Genomic DNA, 23,291 nt, shown 5'->3' on the forward strand with positions numbered 1-23,291 from the left:
TTCCCATTTCTGTGAATGGTTTGCTCTCAGTAGCATGTCTTACCTGTCTGTATGAATTGCCTATACTTGCCTGCTGTTTTGTGTGTGGCTGGTATTCCCTCAGCATGCCTGGTCTCATAAACCTAAACCTCTCCCATCTGGCCTGTTACTCTCGCTTCACTGACATTAAGTCCTAGTTTTGTCTGGGGCACTTCTATTTAAAGCAACAAATAATTATGCAGCATCTACTTGGTTCCTGGCATCGTGCTTCTGCAAATACAAAGAGAAATAAGGCATGTGCTCTATCATCAGGCATCTCAGACTCAAGTAAAGGAATAGATGCTAATATTAGAAGTGATAATATTAATAACTACCTTTTTTTGTATACTTACTACAGGCCAGAAGCATTATCTTTCTTAATTCTGAAGCAACCCTGTCAAGCCTGTGTAACTACCACCTCTGTAAGAAAGAGAAAACTGAGATTCTGAGTTTAATCATGTTTTCTACATAAATACTTTCAAGGGATCTAGATCTCTGACTCTAGATTGCTTGTACATTGCATTGGCCTAGCCTCAACTGAATCCATTACTATTATATATCACTTATTGTTTTATGTCCAGCATTCCTTCCCAGAGGAGAGGGATGTAACTGGTGAACTACTGTATGGAATTGTTATTCCTTTGTCTTTTTTTTTTTTTCCCTGTGCTATTGATAACACTGGCTTGAAGGTCCGTATCCATTAGGATTTCTAAATTTCTTCCTACTTGTATAGGGCCAATTAAAGCAAGTGTGATTGATACTCATGCTTTAAAAGAAAGGCTTGTGTATATGGATATGATGATCAGATCAGAAAACATAGGTAGGTCTTTCTTTTGTCTCCACCTTCCTTCAGTTCTAGGTGTGGATGACTCTCCATTGTCTTTGAGCTACAAGCTTCTTGGCCCTTCTTCTTTAGAAATAATGATGCAAGAATATGATCTCATCTTGCTCTGTGTTAAATATTCATCTTCTGCTTTGTTTCCAAAGCCATCTATCTTAGAGATAATATGTGGAAAGAGGGATCATATTCCAGTTGTAATTGCTGAAATATTAGAGCATTTACATTTCAATGAAACCCTTTTTTCTGCCTTAAAATAATAGTAGTAATGGAGAATTCAATGGCATTTGACTATTCAATGGCATTATTGTCATTAAGGACCATTAATTTACACATATTGAGTGCATGCCAGATGTGTGTAAGATATTTTCCTTCCTACAAAGTACCTTCTTCTACAGATAGTTCAGAGTTTTCCTTAGCCCCAGACTCAAATGATGTTTCAGCTCAGCTGCTCGTAGCTCTCTTGGCACTAATAACATCAGTTTCCAAATTTCACCCTTCCAAACACGATATTGATTATCCCAGGTCCTACACAATATAGAATTTTGTTCTCCTCTTGATGGACTGCCTTGGAATTAATTCCCCAACCTTAATCTTATCAACTAGACTAAGAAATCACAGCATTTAGACAGACATATCCACTCAGCAGGCTTTGGGGGTGGGAGGAGGAGCAGATTTAGTGTGTGTGTGTGTGTGTGTGTGTGTGTGTGTGTGTGTGTGTGTGTGTGTCAGAGCAGGGGAAGAATCATTCCAAAACATGCCTAATAAGAATATGGAGCTTAACTGAAAATTTTATCCAATGGCACTGATATTCCAGGAACAACAGAAATGCCAGACTGAAATTGCTGGTTCAAGAAAGTCCTTAGAGGCTGTCAATTTTGGGAGAGGCCTATCTTTAATTACATCTCTGATGGTAAGCTCTAAGAAGCTTAGGTATAGTCTGGTTTCAGAAAATACTGGAAGGAGTTAACTGATACAGGCAATGGAGCCAGGTGTAGGCTCTTCCTCAGAGTCTTTTTTATATGACTGAATAATTAGCCCAATTAGTATAGGTGCCTGAGATGGCTAATATTTCAGTAGTACCACACTGGCCTTTTAAGCTTTTATTTAAAATATACTATGTGTTTTAAATAAATACATATGGCCCAAATAGTGTAAATGGCGAAGCATCTTGAAATGTGATGACTTAGAAGCATTCTATTCTATGTTTAGGCATTCAACTCTAGAACCTGAAAATAAATAATATATTATTCAGTAGGTGAACATTGCTTTTTAAATATTTTTTAAATTACTCTCTATCTCCTTTTATCTCTTTCATAAATTCACATCAAATCTAGCTTAATACAATATCTTTCTAAGCCATATTTTTCTTGACTAGAGACATTGTCAGAAGAGAAAGAAAACATAGGTAATTGATTCAATGAATATTGCCATTATTACTGTGAAACTGTAAGTTAATCTTTTTTAGAAAATTAATCAAGAACAATTGTCCATAGTAGCAATGAGCCACAGTTCACAATAGCCACAGTAGAATACCTTATTTGTTTATAATACCAAATCTGTTTATTTGTTGAGGCTAAAAATATTAAGATAATGAAAAAAATAGAATTATGTAAGCATATATTACACATGTACACAGGTAATGTATACATTCATTAGAAACAAAATAAAATTATTCACTGTAAATATTAAAAAGCTTTCTGAAGCTATGAAGTAGTCATGGCAATGAACATAAGCCTATAGGTTCATGCTTTGAATCTAAGAAGCAGTCATCGCATTGTAAGAATTTTGATGAAACTGGAAAAGATGTCCTTTGCCCATTGATGTCCTATTTCTCCAGGTAACTGCTGACAATTCCCATCCTCAGTCGCTTTGCTGACCATTCCCATCCTCAGTCGCTTTGTCACCATTAGTCTCACTGCCACTGCATCATTGCTAAGCGTGAGGAGTCCTCCTTAACACTCTCTTCCACATGATGGTGGGGAGAACCAAAACTTTCAAGGTTATGTTCAGGCATGTCCAACCATTACATCTGAATTTCAGAGCGTGAACTAGCTTGCTTAGGAGCCTGAGAGAAAAAATTTGCTGATTTGACACTAAATGAGAAAACTTTTCAGAAATTAAAAAGTAAAAGGAAGTTTTACTGTACATGATCGATGGCTCTCAAATACCTGCTAAGTTTAATAGTCAGACAGACAGGTCTAAAATAGTTTTTAAAAGTCTGGCTATCAGCACTTTTAAAGTGATCAAATTGCAAAGGGAATGCAAAATTTTCAAGCTGGCCAGTTTGCAAACTAATGTTTTAAAGTTAAGGAAACTTTAAAGTTAATTTCTTTCTTCCTCCCTCTCTCTCTTCTTTCCTTCTTTTCTTTTCAATTTTATAATTAATGCTGGGGAGAAAACTGAGCTCCATACATAGGCACATCTCTTATCAATTTTACATCTTGTCGTTTCTTGGGAAGCTTTCCTTTGCATAACATCAGATAATTTACCAATGAGATCTGCCAGTCGGAAAGGCTTTGCAGGGAACAAATTTTTCATCGTGCAAATTAAAGTTGGTGGGCTTTGGAACTGGACAGTGAAAATGTCCTAAGGAACTGAATCACACATTCGCTTGGAGGCGAGTATTGGGAGCTTTTGGGTCCTATCACTGGCAATTTGTTGCAAGCACTTGCTCATTTAAGCTCAGGGCATATTCTTTTAGGAAGATCTTTTAATCAAATAGTGAAGCATGGCAGAATCATAACATATTCAGAAGAGAGTGTAAAAATCATTTAGTCCACATCTGCACTCCAGACATGAATCCCCCTAAAAGATCATTGAATAGTAATAGCTACAACTCTGTTTGGATATGTCCATTGAACTCTTACAGATGACCAATATTCTATTTTGACAGAAGAAAACAAAAAGTGTTTATTAGCAAAATTCTCACATCTAAATTACATATAATCAATAGGCTTCTAAATATCATAATATAGGTACAGGAAAGTATTTTTTGTTTGCGCTTTTAACTCTTAAGAATTAACAGTCACCTCATTGGTTTACCCTGATCACTTTCAAGATAATTTTAGAAAATATAGAGTTTTTTTGTACTGTTAATAATATATTCTTACTGATATTATCTGGGTGTGTGATTTATAATTTTCATGATTCATTCTCAACCATTTCTTATTATAGATAGAAAAAAAATCTTAACAGTCAAGATGGTACGATGTAAAGAAACTGCCTGCTTATATATATCGGCTTCACATTTACTAGTCTTGTAATACTTTTTGGCAAGTTAATTAAACACTCTCTACTTCATCTATAAAGTGGAGAAAATATTACCTACCTAAAAGCATTAATGTGAGAATCAATTCATGTATACTAATTGTACTAATAACAATGGCCATGGTGTTTTAAACTCTTCCTAAGCCAGAAAGTTTCTTTTTCATTTAATTCATCAAGTGACAGGGCTAGTCTGAGGTCAGCTGGTCTTTTTATGACTACATGCTGATATTTGATTATGATGATAATGATGTTGATACCTTTTGATTTCTGTTTGGATAGAAATAGTAAATCTTCAAAGTTTTTCATAACTGATAAACAGAAAAGTCTTGAACAAAGAAACAAAAAGAAAACTTTCATCACCGTGATTTCAATGGATTTGAGAGGTGGAAGCAAGAAATTAAATTGAAATTATTAAAAACAGCTCAAACCCTTAAGTAAGAGTGCATTAGGTAAATAAAAGCATGGATCTGATTTACACACATTTATAGCGCTGGCACAGTATTCATTCATATATTGAATGCTTGGGAGGGTCAAGGAATATTTCTTGGAGGTATTACGGGAGAAGAATCATGAGGATTAAGTAAGAAGGATATCCAGGTATAAAAATCAAGGACATGCTAACCAGAGTGAATACCAGTCACAAAATCAAGGGTGACAAAGGTGGTAGAACTTTCTGCAAACTGAGAGTAGTTTCTGAGGATAGGAATGCTTGTGGGGAGAATATTGAAATTGGAAAGGAAAATGAATGGGTATCAGGTCCTGAATGACTTAGGACAACCTGGTGAAGGTTTTATTCTGATGATAGTGAGTGGCTATTAAATGATTTAAAGTAAGGAATTCCTCCTGCAGCCAATTAAGCCAGCCCTGCTCCTTTCCTCATGGGTGCTTGGTGTGCAATAGCTGCAAACAGCAGCCTCCTTGGTAGTGTGTGCAGCCTGCTGCTAGCATGGGACCTTGGAGACAGTCCCTTCCAATACATGGTCATATGTCAGACCTTGCCGTCCCCAGTCTAGGCTCCAGGCAGGTGTGTGCAGGGCCTTTGGAAAGCTCCAGGGCATGGTGGCCAGGGTTCACATTGGCCAAGTTGTCATGTCCATCCGCACCAAACTACAGAACAACAAGCATGTGATTGAGGCCCTACACAAAGCCAAGTTCAAGTTCCCTGGCCATCAAAAGATCCACATCTCAAAGAAGTGGGGCTTTACCAAGTTTAATGCAGATTAATTTCAAGATGTGGCCGAGAAGCGGTTCATCCCAGATGGCTGTGGGGTCAAATACACTCCCAGTCATGGCCCCCTGGACAAGTGGCCCTGCACTCATGAGGGCTTCCACCGTGCTGTCCCCTCATTCGTGCCCACCAATAAATCCTACTTTCTAGCCAAAAAAAAAAAAAAAGGAATTCCTGGTGAAATTTGCCTTTTAGGAATATCACCGTGAAAGAAGTTTAGAGTAAGAGGAGAGACAGGGAAACCAACTAGGGAGTAGTTACAGCAATCCAGGTAATAATGAAGAGGGCCTGAACCAGTCTAACTGAACACAAAGAATAATGAAAGCTTATATGCTATAAATAACTTTAAATTAATCAACATTAGGATTTACAATACTTAGAAGTTTCCTTAACTGATAGTATTTAAGAATAAACAGTAAAAAATTTCTATTGAAAAAGTACACATCTAGGAAAGAAGTTGGGACAAATTTGGTTGAAAAGTCATGATATTTTTAAGGAGGGTTTTCCTCCCAGGCTAGACAGTTTTCTGTCAAATTTCCATTTTCCATTAAGATCACTGTGGTCTTCTCTAATCTGTGTGTTCACTGGCTTACTACAGAGGGGCTCATCTGCTGGCTCTTGATGTCCTTGAAGGGTTAATGAAGCCCTGTTTTGAAGGTTTGTATTACCCATCAAAATATCTTTGATATAATGCTTGGTTGAGAAATGCTTCCTCAGATAACATATGGTCACAACAACCACTAAAATGTGAAAGGACAACCAACAATCAACATTTTATACAATGTTCTGGAACTGCAGAAGATGCTGAAATGCAGTTGACAAACCGAGATTGAAACGTATGTAGCTGTAGTTTTACCAGAGTTCATTCTTGAGGCCTGAGAGCCTGTCAGAGCTGTCCACCTGCACAAGGCTGCAGAAGGGAACGGGAAGAACTGAGTAAGAAGGACAAAGGGTGAAGGGCTTTAACATTGTGGGCTTCGTTCAGTGCCCAGAATTATAAATCACAGATTTCACATCAGCAGATGATTGCCTCTCACTATTGATTTGTAAATTCTAATTGTACAAAAAGTTTGTCAGTGTTTTGTAATGCTATTTGGAGGGAATTTAGAGATATTTCATGATCATAATTTCTTTGGAACACAATATTCTTACCAGAATAGCCATTGTCTTAATCTTTCTGAAGTCTTGTGCAAAAGTGTATAGATACACATGAAACTCTGTAGCAGGCCGTCTTCATGCTGTTGCCCTCTTAGAAAATTTGCAGTTTTCCTGAAGGAAAATGTCATAGATCTATATTTTCTGAATTATCCTTCAAAATGTTGGTCAGATTGGCCAAAGAGAAAAACTTCAGAGACATTTTTTTTTTTTTTTTTTTTTGGAACTGAAAGAGGCAAATGCTAGAATATGAGAAAAATTTAAAAACAAATCAATATACAGTAAGAATGTTATTTAGGCAAAATGTAAAACATGAAGGGAAGGGATTCTGATCCATTATATCCCAGTATCTGAAAATCTATATTGAGAACTTAAATTTAAAAGATTTATAGTTATTAAGTGTTTATTACATTCCAGACTGTGTAATTATATTACATAACTCATTTCTCCCATTCACCCATTTTCATATCTTTTCTGAGAAAATAGAATAGAGGGCAAATACATAACCTGTGGTTACACAGCTACAGATGTAAAGAGTAGAATTCAGCACCAGGTCCATAAAATGTTATGATATATTTATGGATAATGTGTTCATAAGTGACTATCAGAGCACATATTATTATGAGAACCTACAGTGGTTTAAGAAGAGATGAAGATAATGTACAGTTGTGTTAGGTGCTGACTCTGCCTTTGTTTGTATCTAAACAAATATTATGCCAGCTTGAACTGTCATTAAAAAAACAAACTAAAAACATTCAGATAAAATACTCTGGACATTCAGAAGAGGGAAATGTAACATTAAAACAGATGATGATTGAACTATCCCCTAAAATATAACTAGCTTATGAAAATGCGAATATCTGGGAGAAGACTTCTCTAGGTGGAAAAATGAGATTTATTTACAATCTTAGATCTGGGAAATACTATGGTATGTGTGGAGAATGACATTAGATTTTACCAGAGGAGAAAATGCATGGTGAGTAGAAATGAGCTATAAAGAGATGGTGGGACTATATTTTGAAGTCAAACAAAGAAATCTAGATTCTCTTCTCTGGTCATTAATGTGTTAAAGATTTGTGAGTAAGACAATCTCTTTTGTATGATATGTTATAGAGAATTTATGTTATATATAAATTGCTCCTTTTGAAACCATTTTTAGGAACTATATTCTTGAATTCTTTCTCAGTTCAAATTGTTTGCAGAACTCCTATCTGTACATTGAAAAATTTTAAGGGCCTTTTTTGAATGAACACTTCAGCTTACCTCTGAGGAACACACTTTGGAAAGCCTTTGATATGAGGTAGATATTTTTTTTCTTGTGTTTCAGAGAATGGGTTGGTACAGCAGGAAAGGATGCCTTTCAATTTGATAGAAAGGCACTACATGAATCTCTGTTAGACTCCAAAAATTAAACTAGGAGCTGTGTCAACCGGTTCTCTGCTTTACAACCATGTGGGACAGTCTACAAGTGTTCATGTGGACAGTAAGTGGGGGTCAAGTGCACTGGATACACCCTGCTGTTGGCAAGTGCCCAGCATAGCAGATGTTCCTTTGTAGAAGGATGAGCAAACAGGAAAAACTCAACATGAGGTCTATAAAAATTCTGCACCATAAGGAACAGGAGAGTATTACCCTGAAAAAGAATTGGAAAAGAAGCTTACTTCTGAAGACTATTATACTTTCTAAAGCCAACAGAAAAATAGTCTGTCATGTTCATAGGAAAGATATGGGATTAAATAATAATAACCATAATAATAATAATAACAGCTGACATTTCTGTGGTATTTACTATGTGTCAGTTACGTTTTACAAATATATATAAATGTGTGTGTGTGTAATATAGAAAATGAGCATATCACTGTAGAGTGAGCATATCTACATATCTACAGTGTGATCATTTTTTATAAAACCAAGAACACTCATGTAATCAGGACCAGATAAACAGAACATTATTAGGACCTACAAACTCCTCTTGTCCTCCCTTTCTATTGCTACCTAACCCCACCTACATACTAATCAAGATAAATCGCTAGTATCCAAGAGTGTAAATTAGATTCACGTTTGTACTTGTATATAATTTTTATAAAATATACGTTCAAATTTTTTGCCCATTTTTTTCCTTTTAGGTTATCTGTTTTATGGATTTGTATGAATCCTTTGTACATATTGTATACTAGTTTTTGGGCTTTGATATATGTATTATGATTATCTTTTCCAGTCTTTAGGTTGCATTTTCACTCTCTTATTGGCTACTTTTGATGATCCTAATTTCTAAATCTTACTACACCTGATTTAATATTTTTCTTTTTGATATTGTTGATACTTGGTGTATGGGTATATTTAAGAAATCTTTGCTTACTTCAAAGTTACAAAGATGCTCTCTTATATATTCTTTTAAAAGCTTCATGGCTTTACCTTTCACACTTACACCTGTGATATATTGGGAATTATTTTACATTTATGGTGTCAAATATGGTTATCCAACCAACCCAATCATTTGTTGAAAATGTTTCTATACATACTTCCCTATTGCCTTTGTAATAAAACAGTTTATAAAATATGCATGAGTCTGTTTTTGGAACCTCTATTTTGTTCCATTGGTTAGTTTGTCTATCTATTGTTTTAAATACTTTACGGATATTAAATAGCTTAATTCTCACAATGACACAATAAATGGTACATTAATACCTACATGTTATAGTTAAGGAAACTGGAGCAATGAGATGTTAAGTAACTTTCCAAAAGTCACTTTGCTTAGTTCATAGCAAATCCAATCTTATAAACTCTGATAAACAAAAAACTATCTGAGAAATGGGTTGAAATGAAGAGTGGATTTAAGAAATGATTGCAAGAAAATCAAATCTTAGTAGCAAAAGCAATTTACACACTATGAGTGAAGTATAGAATTAACAAGACATTAAACTAATTTTGTTTCAATTCTTTATGAATTTATATTATTTTTCCATCTCAAGGTATACTTTATCCTCATCTTTTGAGACTAGAACTCACCCTCATATATAATTTCCATGTAGAAATGGGAAAGATCCATACCACCACCCTCCACAGAGAGGTCAAATAGGAACTAAAAAATGACTGTTGATATTAGCAAGATTAGTTTTAAAGGATTTAAGATAGAGAAGCAGAACCCAGCTAGATTTCCAATTTTTAGGAATTCATGAAAAGTGAGAAAATGGAGGCATTTAATAATACCCAGCTATGAATAGCCTGAGTAACACTGTAATGTTAATATGAGAGGTAGGTTAAAAAATGTTTTTTTATTATTTTGTGTATTGTTCCTAAATATTTGGAAAGGACAGTTGTTAATGTAGAAAAACATGAAACTATAGGAGGTACTTATGTTTGCCATTTGTGCTATCTGAGCAATATATAAACAAACTAAACCATAGGTCACTTAAATTTTCTACATTTAAAAGAGACAAACTTTAATGAGAAAAAGAAAATAGAAATTAGTTTCTGAATTATTTAGAAATATAACAGGAGATGAAAACTGCTTAGTAGTTTCCACTGTGTAGATAATGCATCATGATCAATAAATAAATGCTACCCTTACCTTAAGAGCAAATATAGGAATGCATTATTAAAGAGGAATGAAATTGGTTGGCTTCATTATTCCTTCAAAGTTAATGGTATGTGTATGGCTTAGAAGCCGTACTTAAATTTTAATACAGCCCATTTTAATTGGGCCAGAGACGAATCAAAAAGAAATTTTCTGTGTAGTTGCTCTTCAGAGACTTTATTAGTTTTAATCAGGGAAGTTTCTCTCATTTGGCATACTGAAAATGCTAGTCGTGCTTTGGATGCACAAAGAATTTGGACTTTCTGTAGGAATGTGATGGAGAGAACAACAATTTCAGGGAGATGTTTAAATTCACATCACCTGATGTTAAAGAGGCTATATTCCATTCACCATCACCATTTATTTTGAAAGGATTAACTTTAATTTTGAAATACTTCAATTCACAAGAATTAACACAGCTAGTCACTCTTGAGACTAAACAAACTAAACATAAACTTAGCTCTCTGTCTTGTTTCTTATATGTTTTTCTTATAAAGAAATAATTACAGGTATTACCAAAGCCCTATCCCCATCCCTTTTCCCACTGTCCTTAGAAATGAACTCAGAAGTTTGAAGTTTTTGCCTATTAGTCCTATGTATTTTAAACATATTTGGCCCATATATCTGCATTCATATAAGAATATATAGCTTTATTTTCTATTTTATTTGAATGGCTTCATACCATAAACAAACTTTTTTGCAAGTTGGGTTTTCTCCCTGTATCATATATTTTTTTAGTTTGATTCCTGTAAAAATATGTAGATTGAATTATCTATAAAAATATTCCATTATCTCAATAAAATATAATTTTTTACCATGACTTTGTCTCTACTTTCACCATTATAAATAGTAAAACAGTGAGTCTCCTCAACCATATAAGCTTTTTCTCAAGTACTAAACTATCTCTAGGCTAAAACCTTAAACAGAAAATTGATTTCCAGTGTTGTAATAATTTATATTTCTACCAGAAACATGTACGTTGTTCCATTTGCCCCACACCCTTGGAAACACAGTACTATCAGATGCTAATTTTTGCCAATATGATAAGTTATCAATGTCAAAATGAAAAATGATGGTTGGTTTGTATTTCTCTGATTACTAGTGTATCTAAACATCTTTTCACAGCTTCGTGGAACACTTGTTTTTATTTCTCTATGAATTTCATGTTGTGCTATGCTTTCCCAGTTTTATCTTTTGAATTGTTTGATTTGTCCTCATTAGTTACTGTTGTATTAAGAATTAAGACAACAGCATTATTATGTAGTCTAAGTACCAATATTTCTTTGGTTATTAAAATGTAAATATCTCTTCCCAGTTTGTAATATGTTTTAAAACATACCTTTTGCACCGAAAGATGTTCTTATACTTTAACAAGATATGTAATTTTTTCTGTATAATGCTTTGTGTTGCACTATTTAAAAACTTTTCTACACCAATGTCATGGCTATTCCCATCATCATCAAATAATTATACGTCTTTCATTTCTCGTACTGTTTAGGTGTTTAGTGTGCATACTTTAAGCTGGAAATCTTTCCCCTTATTTTAAAGTGCAGTTGTTTCAAAGCTAGTGTACCACAACTTTTCTCTTCGTTTCTTTTATTGCTTATAAAAATACTACACAAAAAATATTTGAGTATTCACTGTATGCAGTACACAGTACTAAGTGGTCTGATGAAGAAATAATTATGATCAATATGTGACTGAAAGTCTGTTTTTACAAAATTTTCTGAGCCAACTGATAACTTGGATGGTATGATATAATGGCTGGTGGTAGAAAAGTGGATTTTCATCTCCAGTTCCAAATTTTTAGTTGTTATCTGAATTTTCCCATATCATTAAATGTCCTCATAAACAGAGTTTAGAACAGCTTCAGAATATTTATTCATAAATAATATTTTTCAAAATTATTTTTTTAGAAAGCTAAGTTCTAGGAAATCAATTTGATGGAAATATTTGCAGTTTAAGCACTGTTATAATTTCCAGTATATTTGGGAATTCTTCATTCTCATTTCCTTGAGGATATTTAATCTCTAGGCATGACCACTATCCCAATATACTTTTCCATTGGCTGGTGTAAAATTATTTCTGATGTCTCATCATCACCTTAAGTTCAACTTAACACTTTAATTAAACACTTTATTTCCTCTAAATAACAAGCCATTTCTCTACTATGTTAATTTTTTAAAAAGTACATTTTACTATTTCCCTTGTCAAAATTTTGAAAAACATCTTCGATAACTCCCTTTCTCTCATCTGCTAAATCCACAGATAACACATCTTGTTAATTCAAAGTACAATATATCTTGCCTGTATTGCTTACTTTCAATGGCTTTCTGGGGGCTGTTGCAATAGTCCTCAAGATGTACTTTCCATGTGTCATCTTATTCTTACTTTATCACTGCTAAATTAATATTCTTAAAATCTTTAATTCATAATTTCAGTCTAATGCTAAAAAATAAATTTTTATCAAATATTTAGAGGGTAAACTCAAGCTTTGTAGTAAGTTATCCAGCAAGTTTTAAAACCTGGCCATTATTTAATTTTTCCACTAAGTCTATTTTTATTATTGTTATTACTATTTGTCAATGAATCTGATCATACTGTTCTAGTCACAGGCTTCTCCAAATATACTATACTAAAATTATTTACAATTTTTTTCAAATACTACTTGTTGTATAATGTTATGTCTGACACTCTGGTTAAACTGATCACACCCTTTTGTATTTTGGCCTTTACTTCTTGTACAAGACATATACATTCTGCTCTTTCTAATGTTTTATTTGTTTTATTTTCTTTTTTAAAATTGCTGCATAATTTGTAAGTGTTAGAATGTGTGCAGTGAGATAAGTTTACCAAACAAATCCAGAAATGATAAAAAAAATACATGGAGACTAAGTGGATATACCCTCAGTATGCACAGGGCTTTTTAAATATCTAACAATCAATTGGTATAATTAAACACATTAATAAAATACAGGAGAAAAATCATGCAATCATCTCTATGGTTACAAAAAAAGTCATTTGGCAGAATTCAACATTGCTTTATGATAAAATGTTCCAAAACAAAGAAAAAAAAATTCTGTCATTTAGTAAAGGGCATTTTGAAATAAATTTAGCTAACATCATACACAATAATGAAAATCTGAACAGTTTTTTCTCTAGATTTTGTAACAAAGAAAGGATTTCTGTTTTCATCATTCTATTCAGCATTTTACTGGACTTCCAAGCCAGTACTATCAAAGAAGAAAAAGAAATAAGAGACATAAAGATTGGAAACGAAAAAGTAAAAGTGGACTTATAAATAGAAAATATTTTGTTGTAAATAATTTGAGTAATTTACAAAAAAAGGCTAGTCAAAAGATAAATTTTGCAATATAGTACTATAAAATCAATATAAAAATACATTTTATTTCTAGTACTAACAATGAAAAAATGAAAAATAATTTTTTTAAAAAATACCATTTATAATAGCATCAAAATATTAAATGTTTAAGGAAAAAGACAAGAAAATACTTGTAAGAGCCCTATATTAAATTACTTCACTTATTTGCTTTAAAAAAGGGCACATTTATCTCTTTGTATGTTTTCTTTTCTTTGAAATGCCAATGTGTATGATCTTTGTCAATATATTTCCATAATATTTAAAATTATATTTGAAATAAATCCTATCTAGGAATGATTTAGATGTTTGCTAGTCATGTCTAGAATTGATCCACTCCTAAAATCCACTAAATATCTATATCTACAAGTATATCTTTGGCTATAACTGCAGTTACATCTATATTTGCTACATATTAATATTAATATAAGTATACATATATTATTTATTTTCATTTTCTAAATAAATGACTAAATTAAGTTATCCTCAAATATATTTGTTCTGTTGTAATTATTAATGTCACGAAAATCTATTTTAAATAGCTAGAGCTTCTCCAAGTAATTAAACAGTGTGATATTATTTATTAGTAGTGTGGACTCAACCATTAATAGCTACAATTTCAAACACATTCTCCTAGAATTAGTTTTTATGTTTCTCATTTTTATTATATTTAAATTACATTCAGAAGAGTAATCAACCAACTATCCAACCATTACATACTGCATGTTGATTATAGTAGTCTATTTTAAGTCCTTTGTGTATACTTTAATTGTGTTTGGGGACTATATGATTAATTAACATACAAGCCATGTTTTGTAACTTTTTTAATATAGGCAAGTATTTCAGAAATTGAGACAAAATGAAATATTTACCTCAAATGATAGTTTAATATCTCTCTATGGCTTTAATAACTTGAGTTCAGAAGTGAAAGTCAACACATATAAATCTTTACAGACTATGGATATTGACAACTTTTTGTATGTTTCTCTAACATTGCCTTTGAAAATGTATATACCTGCTTTTCTGACAGTTTTAACACTAATAACATCTGCTCTCCATTATGGTGAGACCACATTTGCTCATATTCTGAATTTTATCATCACCAACAGCAGTTGCACCTCTTCCAAAGTAATGAATTAATTCACCCCCATTATAAACCACAATTTGTGATTCTTCTAGCTCATTCATGAATTGAGAGCCATGATCAAGATTCCCCCTTTTGTGGGGGGGTGCCCTTTTGTAGGTTAAGTGCATGGTTGTGTATGAATTGCAAATATTTTCTTTTTTCTTTCACTTTGCTTCTAGTTTCTTGAATTATTGCACCTACATGGAAAAATACAAGTTCTAAGTGGTATATGTACCTAAATATACACCTTTTCTTTGACTTTACTTATAAAGCTAAACATTGCTGGGGAAAAAAGCACAAATCTTTACCAATTGATGTCACTATAAATCAATGGTTGCAAAGAAGCTCTTAAACCACCCTGGGCCACATGGCAGAGGGGTCAGGAGAAAGGTAGAGCCCATTGTGGAATATTGGAGACTGAATAGAGCAAGGGGACTATATATACTAGGGATTGCAGCAGCCCAGCACAAAGCATCAGCATGGGGTAAGGAAGGCATTTTGATGAGGAAGCAATTTAGTATAGGGTGATGAAGCCAAAGCAGGATGAGGAGGGTATACATGAAGAGGGGTTGTATTTATGGTAGGGTCAGAGCCACAGTAAGATGAGGACAGCATGAATACAGGGTATGCAGAAGCCCTGTGTGAATTCAGGAATCAAGCAGTATAACACCTCAATATTTATTCTGGTTTTCTCCATTTTCATATCTGTCATTTTCTTCTCTGATAGTGACAGATTGGCTTATTTCACTCAACATAGTGGCTTCTGGTTCCATCAGTGTTGCTACAAATGACAGGATTGCATTATTTATATGGATGAAAAATATTTCATTGTGTATATATACATTTTCCTTATCCATTCATGCATTGATGGCACTCGTGTTGATTTCATATCTTGGCTATTGTGGATAGCACTACAATAAACATGGGAGTGCAAATATCTCTTTGACATATTGATTTCCTCTTTTGAATATATACTTAGTAGTGGAATTGCTAGATCATATAGTAGTTCTATTTTAGTTTCTTGAGGAAGCTTCATACTCTTTTCCACAGTGGCCATATTAATTTGCATTCCCACTAACAGAATAAAAGGATTCCCCTTTCTTCACACGCTTGCCACCATCTGTTATTGTCTTTTTGATACAAGCCATTTTAACTGGAATGAGATGATATCTCATTGTGGTTTTAATTTACATTTCTCTAATGATTAGTGATGTTGAGTATTTCTTCATACACCTGTTGGCCATTTGCATGTCTTCTTTTGAGCAACATCCATTCAAATCTTATGCCAAAATTTTAATCAGAATATTTGTTTTTGCTGTTGTTTCAGCTCCTTATATATTCTGGTTATTAATCCCTTGTCAGATGGATAGTTTAAAAATATTTTCTCCCATTCTCTGGATTGTTTCTTCACTTTGTGGATTGTTTCCTTTGCTGTGCAGAAGCATTATACCTTGATGCAATCCCATTTGTCTAGTTTTGCTTTTGTTGGCAGTCCTTCTGAGGTCTTACACAAAAAATTTTTGCCCAGAGCAATGTCCTTGAGAATTTCACCAATGTTTTCTTCAAGTAATTTTAAAGTCAGATTTAACATCTAATTTAAGTCTTCATTGCATTTTGATTTGACTTTTGTATATGGTGAGAGATCAGGGTCTAGTTTCATTGTTCTGCATATGATTATCAAGTTTTCCCAGTACCATTGATTAAGGGACTGTTCTTTCTCCATTGTGTGTTCTTGGAACCTTTGTCGAAAATGAGGTAGGTATAAATGCATGGATTTATGCCTGGATTCCCTGTTCTCTTACATTGGTCTATGTGTTTGTGTTTATGCCATGTGGTTTTGGTTATTATAGCTTTGTAATATATTTTGAAGTCAGGTAGTGTGATGGCACCAAATTTGTTCTTTCAGCTCAAGACTGTATTGGCTATTTGGTATATAAACTTTAGTATTGTTTTTCCTACTTGTGCAAAGAATGTCATTGGTATTTTGCTAAGAGTTGCATTCATCTGTAAATTGCTTTGGGTAGTTAGTATTGCCATTTTAATAATATTAATTCTTTGAATCTGTGAGCATGCAATATCTTTCCCTTTTTTGTGTATCCTCTTCAATTTCTTTAATCAGTGTTTTATAATTTTCCTTGTATAAATCTTTCACTTCTTTCGTTAAATTGACTAGTAGAACTTTTATATTTTTTTGAGCCATCGTAACTGGTAACTGGGATTGCTTTCTTGATTTTTTTTAGATTGTCCACTGTTGGTATATATAAATACTACTGCTTTTTGTATATTGATTTGTATCCTGCAAAGGTACTGAATCTATTCATCAGTTCTAAGAGTTTTTTCATGAAGTCTTTAAGTTTTTCTAAATACAAGGTTATGTCTTCTGTTTACAGGGCTACTCTGGCTTTCATAGTTGTTAATAATAGTCCCTAATGATTTTCTTTGTATTTCTGTGGTCTTAATTGCTATACCTCCTTTTGCATTTCTGATTCTCTTTACTTGGGTCTTTTCTCTTGCTTTAAAAAAACAAACAAAAAAAAACCTTTTATTTATTTATTTTATTTTTTTAAATTTCAAAATTGATGGGGGTACAAATATTTTGATTGCATATATTGCCTTTGTATTGCCCAAGCCAGAGCTACAAGCATGCCCATCCCCCAGACAGTGCACTCTGCACCCATTAGTTACAAATTTACCAATCCCCTCCATCCCCCTCCTACCTGCCCGGCATCCGATGAATATTATTTCCATGAGTTGTCTCTCTCTTTTTCGTTGTTAATCTAGCAAATGGTTTGTTGACTTTTTTTATCTTTTAAATACATCAACTTTATGTTTCATTGACCTTCTCCATTGTTTTTTAGTTTCAATTTCACTTATTTCTGCTTGATATTTATTATTAGAGACAGAGTCTCACCCTGTTGCCCCAGGCAGAGTGCCATGGCATCATCATAGCTCACTGCAACTTCAAACTCCTGAGCTCAATCTATCCTCTTGCCTCAGCCTCCTGAGTATTTGGCACTACAGGCACACACCATCACACCCAGCTAATTACTTCTTTTCTTTTGGATTTGGTTTGTTCTTGCTTTTCTAGCTCCCTGAGATGCATCCTTAAGTTGTTTATTTGAAGTCTTTCTACTTTTTGGACATAGGCATTTATTGCTATAAACTTCCCTCCCAGTACTGTTTCTTATGTATCCCATAGAATTTTGGTATGTTGTGTTTTTATTTTCATTTGTTTCAAAAAAAATTTAATTTCCTTTTTATTTCTTCATGGACTCATTGTTCATAGAGGTGTATGTTTTTTTAATTTCTATGTGTTTTGTTGTTTCTGAGATATCTCTTGTTAATTTCTACTATTTCTACTTTTATTCTAATGTGGTCAGAAAGGATACTTGATTTGGTGTCTACTTTTTGGAATTTGTTGAGACTTGTTTTGAGTCCTAAGATATAGTATATTCTGGAGAATATTCTATGTGCTGATGAAAAGGATGTGTATTCTGCAGCAGTTGAGTAAAATACTCTGTAAATATCAGGCCTGTTTGGTCTAGTGTGCAGTTCTGTTTTTGTTGTTGTTGTTCTTGTTGATTTTCTGTCTGGATGATCTTGATTTTGATTTTGAATGTAAATTTATATGATGACATTTTAATGTTTCCTAAGATATTTCTGTAACTTATGGCAGTCATATGAGAAACCAAAATTGAATTCATGCTTTGCACATAATTCAGAAATCCTGCTTCTGAATTGTATCACTGTATCTTTGATTACAAGAAAAAATAATTTTAAAATTGCCTTCCCCAGTAGAAGTTGGTTTATTCAAAACTTAGGAAAATAGTGTTCTTGTCCATTGACTGTAATGATTTTTAAATCTAATTTCTATTTCTAAGGCTATAGTTATTTGCTTTGCTATATCACTGCAGTTTTCAAAACTAAAAAATCCAAACTCTTTGAAGAGTTCTAACTCCTCAATATGCTTATTACAATGTCATTTTTTATACTTTTATTTTACAATAATTTTCTGAAAAAGTTTACTGCCCAAACTGCTAATGCTTTGTGTAATATGTCTCCTTAAAATTGACTGTTGCTGTTAAAGTAGATGGGCTTTACTTTTATGTTTATTTTTTTGCTGTTCATAAAAATAACATACATTATCTCGAGAACCATGGATCACCATAAAAGCACAAAATGATGATGATTCCCCAGCTATAACCACTGCTAATAGTTTACAGTAGATCCTATTATGTGTAATTTCTTATTTTTACTTGGTATTGTACCTCATGCATTTTACATGTCATTATATATTGCCTGAAAACATGTTTTTAATAGTTGCATAATATGCCATTAAATGGCTTTACATCATTTGTAGTAATTTCATTTTGGTTTCTCATACCACTTTGGTTTCTTGTGGGAAAAGAGAGGACTTCTGATTCAGTTTTCTGGTATCACTTCTTCCATTTCTCTATTATTCTACTGCCCTAAATTATTTTCATCTGTTGTTAAGATAGGCAGAATTCTAAGATGCCTGCCAAGATTCCCACTCTGTGGTATACATGTCCCGTATAATGACTTCCCATTGTGTGTGGGTAGGGCCCGTGAATATGATGGAATATCACTAATTAGTTGTCTTTGAGTTAATTAAAGGGAGATAATTCCGGGTGAGCCTGACCCAGTTAGGCCTGACTTTTACAAGAAGGCAAAGCTTGAGAGGTGCTTTCCTGTAGGCATTAAGACAAACCAAACTTACACATTCTGAGAGAAGTGGGGCACATGTCAAGAAACTCAGGGTGGCTCTAGGAGCTGAGAGGGGCTCCTAGTTGACAACTAGAAAGAAAATCAGGACTTTAGTCATACAACCACAAGGAAATAGATTTTGCCAACAACCAATGAGATTGGAAGAGGGCCCAGACACTCAGATGAGATTGCAACTCAGTTACCACCTTGCCTTCAGGTTGATGAGACATTGAGCAGGTAACTCAGCTAACCCACACTTAGATTTCTAACTCACAGAAGTTGTGAGGTAATACATTTTCATTATTTTTTAAGGCCAGATTGTGGTAATTTGTTATGCAGCAATATAAAATGAATACAATTTCTTTGAAATTTCTATCAAAACCACTGGTGACTGCAGCTACTATGGTTAACAAAGAGTGTATCTGTTTCACGGACATTTAGATGGATTACAATTTCCTTCTGGGAGGCACACTTTTGCTATAATTAACACTCCTGTTCTCAATCATCCTGCCAAATTGGGTGTGGTCACATGTACATTTCATTACCTATATTCTCACAATATAAACAAATCTTGTGGTTTTCCTTACAGGCAATGAGAAAAATTCTACTAGAGTAAGAGAAAATGCGTCACTCTTACTGTTTAATGATCTTTAATTCTGTACCTCAGTTTTCAACTAAATATCAAGTCTGTGTTTTTGATTTTTAACAAAAGATAAAAGAATATTAAACAACAGAAGTAATCCAGTTTACTTATGGTGAAGGTTAAGGGAGCTAGGAAAAAAAATAAAAAGTTCATAAACCTTTTCTGGAAATCTTGGTTTCTTCTTCACTAATTTGTCTAACCTCTTGTTCACCTGATTTGTGATGCCTGATTATGTGGCTTCTTTTGTAAGACATTGATATTTTCATGACCCTTCTAAAGAGATATTCTTCTCTTATCATGGCTAGTAGCTTTAAATTTTATTTTTAGTCTTTTGGAAAATACAGTTTTAATTAGTTCCAACCAAGAACACCTTGTTAGCATCTGATATGGACAACTGGGAAGAAGGGGAAAGGAAACATTTCATTATTAACTTTACAAGTTGACACCTGCTTTTATTCATAAATTTTCCTAACATAAATCCTGAAATTTTGATTCACTTTCTAGCCTCATATAGTTGTTGTTTATTTATAGTTGTGTATTTCCAAACCTGACTATCACTTTCCCAAAGAAACTTCAATGGCTTGTTCTAGAGACTTAAATGATAAATGTTTCCTATGTTCTTATTTCCATTATTCTTCAATAACCTATTATGTAAATCATTTTATTCTTCAGGAATCTCTTTCCTTAATTTCTCTCATGAAAATGTTTTCTTTTTGGCTTAGTGTCCAGGATTTATCCTTTTTTTTTTTTTCCAGCAACATTCAAAAGCTGCATCTATTCCCTATCCATAAACCAAATCTGTATCTCTCATTGTTAATTTATTTCTTCTTTCTCACCTTGAGTTTGGAATACTGTATGTGTTTTCTTTCTAAAACTAGTATCTAGAGAAACTGAATGCTCCTTCTTATCATTTGGTGTAAAAAAAATCACACTAGTTGCTTCTGTATAAAATTTAAATAGTAGTTACTATATTATAAAATTATACATTAATACAATTATTTATGACTGAAAACTTTATACTTTAAATATCTGTGATGTACCATTACCAAAATCATTCCTGATATGTTCAGAAAATTTTATTTGCTATTAATTTTTATCTTCTTATCACATTTGAAGAGCTCAAATACATTTGTCAAGCATATTCTTCCTCTGGTATATTAAAGACAGTTGCCATATAACTTACCAAATTCTTACTTAATGCCATGCTGCAGGATCACATTTTATTAAATTTGCACAGCATTCATTGCTTTACTTTTTTTCTATCTTAATTTCTTTTAGATACAATTTTAGCATAGTATTTCTTAGGTTTTAATGTCAAATTAAATCTATGTTTCTTTTCTCAAAAAATATTGTGAGTAACATTTTCATTATGGTTTTAAGGTCAGATTGTGGTAATTTGTTATGCAGCAATATAAAATGAATACAATTTTTTTAAATTTCTATCAAAACCACACTTTAAATGGGATAAAGTGAATAAAATTATTTATACATGCAGAAAACAGACATATGAATGCAAGTTTTAAAAAGAGATGACACTAAGTAAAGTCTGTAGTCTAGTAATATACAAATGTTAATCTCCTGGTTTTGCTATTTCACTACAGTGATATGTAACCATTGGTTGAAGCCAGGTGAAGGGCACACAGGCCTCTGTGCTCTTTTTTAACAAGAGTCCCATTAGTCTATAATTATTTCACAATAAAAATTTAAATGAATAGTTTAGTCACATGGGAGATACTCAAGAATTAGTGTTGATATTATAACTCTGTTAGTATACCTAACCTCTTAATTGAGAAATTAAAAAAAAAAACAATGAAACTGTAGCTTCAGCAAGGAAGATGTAATTTATTCACAGCTGTGCATAATTTAACTACAAATTTGAAATGTATATATGGATATAACCTTTTAAAGCCAGTGAAATTTACATTCTTTTTATACAAAGAGATTTTGAGCTGAAAAGAAGAATTGGAAAGGCAAGTTAATGTTTATAAACAGAACTTCCTCCCATTAATACCAAATAGAGCTTTAATTAAATATAATGCTAGTAAATCAGTCTGTAAGCTAATCAATGGACAGGAATCCACTAGAAATTTACTCTTTCTTCTGTATTTATCTAGTAGAAACAGTGCTTTAATTGGCTGACAAGATGTACCTTATCAATGTTTAAAAAGAATTTTAATAATATATTAATACCTCACTACATAAAGAGGCCTTCTGGAGTCTCAGATTATTGATTATGTAGTTGATGGTTGAGCAATAATGAAATATTTTTTCTTTATGTCCAAGTCTCTCCCTAGTTAGAAGTCCTGTTCTCAAGGAGACACATTTATTCTTTCAGGTCATCAGTGTGCCATTTAATGCATCATTAGTTTAATAGAGAAAGTCTGCTCTAGTGTACCAAATGGTATCCCAGAGGCCTAAATTTGTTTAATCTAGCTAATTTAATGCTACTCTGGAATCTTAAGAAAATTGTGTTGAATCCAGATGTGAGTTAGCTGAAATTTGTGTTATAATCTGCACTGGGAATAAAGTCATGAGGGGCCTCAAAGGAAAGCAACCACTACTTACAAGCCATGAATCTTGGAAGAGGCTATTAGCCTAATTTGGAATAGGAATGCTATGTGGAAGGGTGAATGGAAAATAACTCTTCAAGGGTCCTATAATATAATGCTAGAGCCAATATTCTTTCACTATATCATCTAATGAGAAATGGAAAACAAATGTTCAGTTATGTATACTTTTAGTGATATTAGTAAGAACATCTAAAGACTCTTCATGGTCACTTTAAAAATTATATTCTATCTTATTCCATGGTTCTACTATTTTGCCATCTTACTCATTACCTACTTTCATCTACATTACATAAGAGGTCTTAATTCCATAATTTTATAATTGCTAAATTTTAAAATCGCTAATATTTAAATATTAGTATTTGATCTATTATTCAACAAATATTCATGGGATGTCTATTAGTTTTCAAGCACATTGTTTTACAACAGAAACACAAAGATGAATAGAACATAGCATCTTCACTCAGCCAAACTATTTCAAGTGGAAAGTCAGTTATATTAAAGAATGAGTATTTACCATATAGCAGTCCCAGTGCTAAATGTGTTTTCTGTATTACCCCCATTAATTCTTAACAGAGTTCTCTGTTGTTTCTGTTAATAGCCAACTATCAAATTATACCAGGAATAAAATTGTATTTGAATTTAGGATTTTTGATGCCATATATATATATATATATATATATATAGTGAAATGATTCCTAAAGTGAAGCAAACTAACATATCCCTCTCTTTGCATACTTATCTTTTTATTAATATATTTGATTT

General features: G+C 32.9%; 1 pseudogene; it reads left to right on the top strand.

Moving 5' to 3' along the window:
* Positions 1-4,969: 4,969 nt before the first annotated feature.
* On the top strand, positions 4,970-5,092 carry LOC123631291 (annotated as a pseudogene).
* Positions 5,093-23,291: the final 18,199 nt, after the last annotated feature.

Source organism: Lemur catta, chromosome 1 (genome assembly GCF_020740605.2).
Source record: "Lemur catta isolate mLemCat1 chromosome 1, mLemCat1.pri, whole genome shotgun sequence".
NCBI classification, from domain to species: Eukaryota; Metazoa; Chordata; class Mammalia; order Primates; family Lemuridae; genus Lemur; species Lemur catta.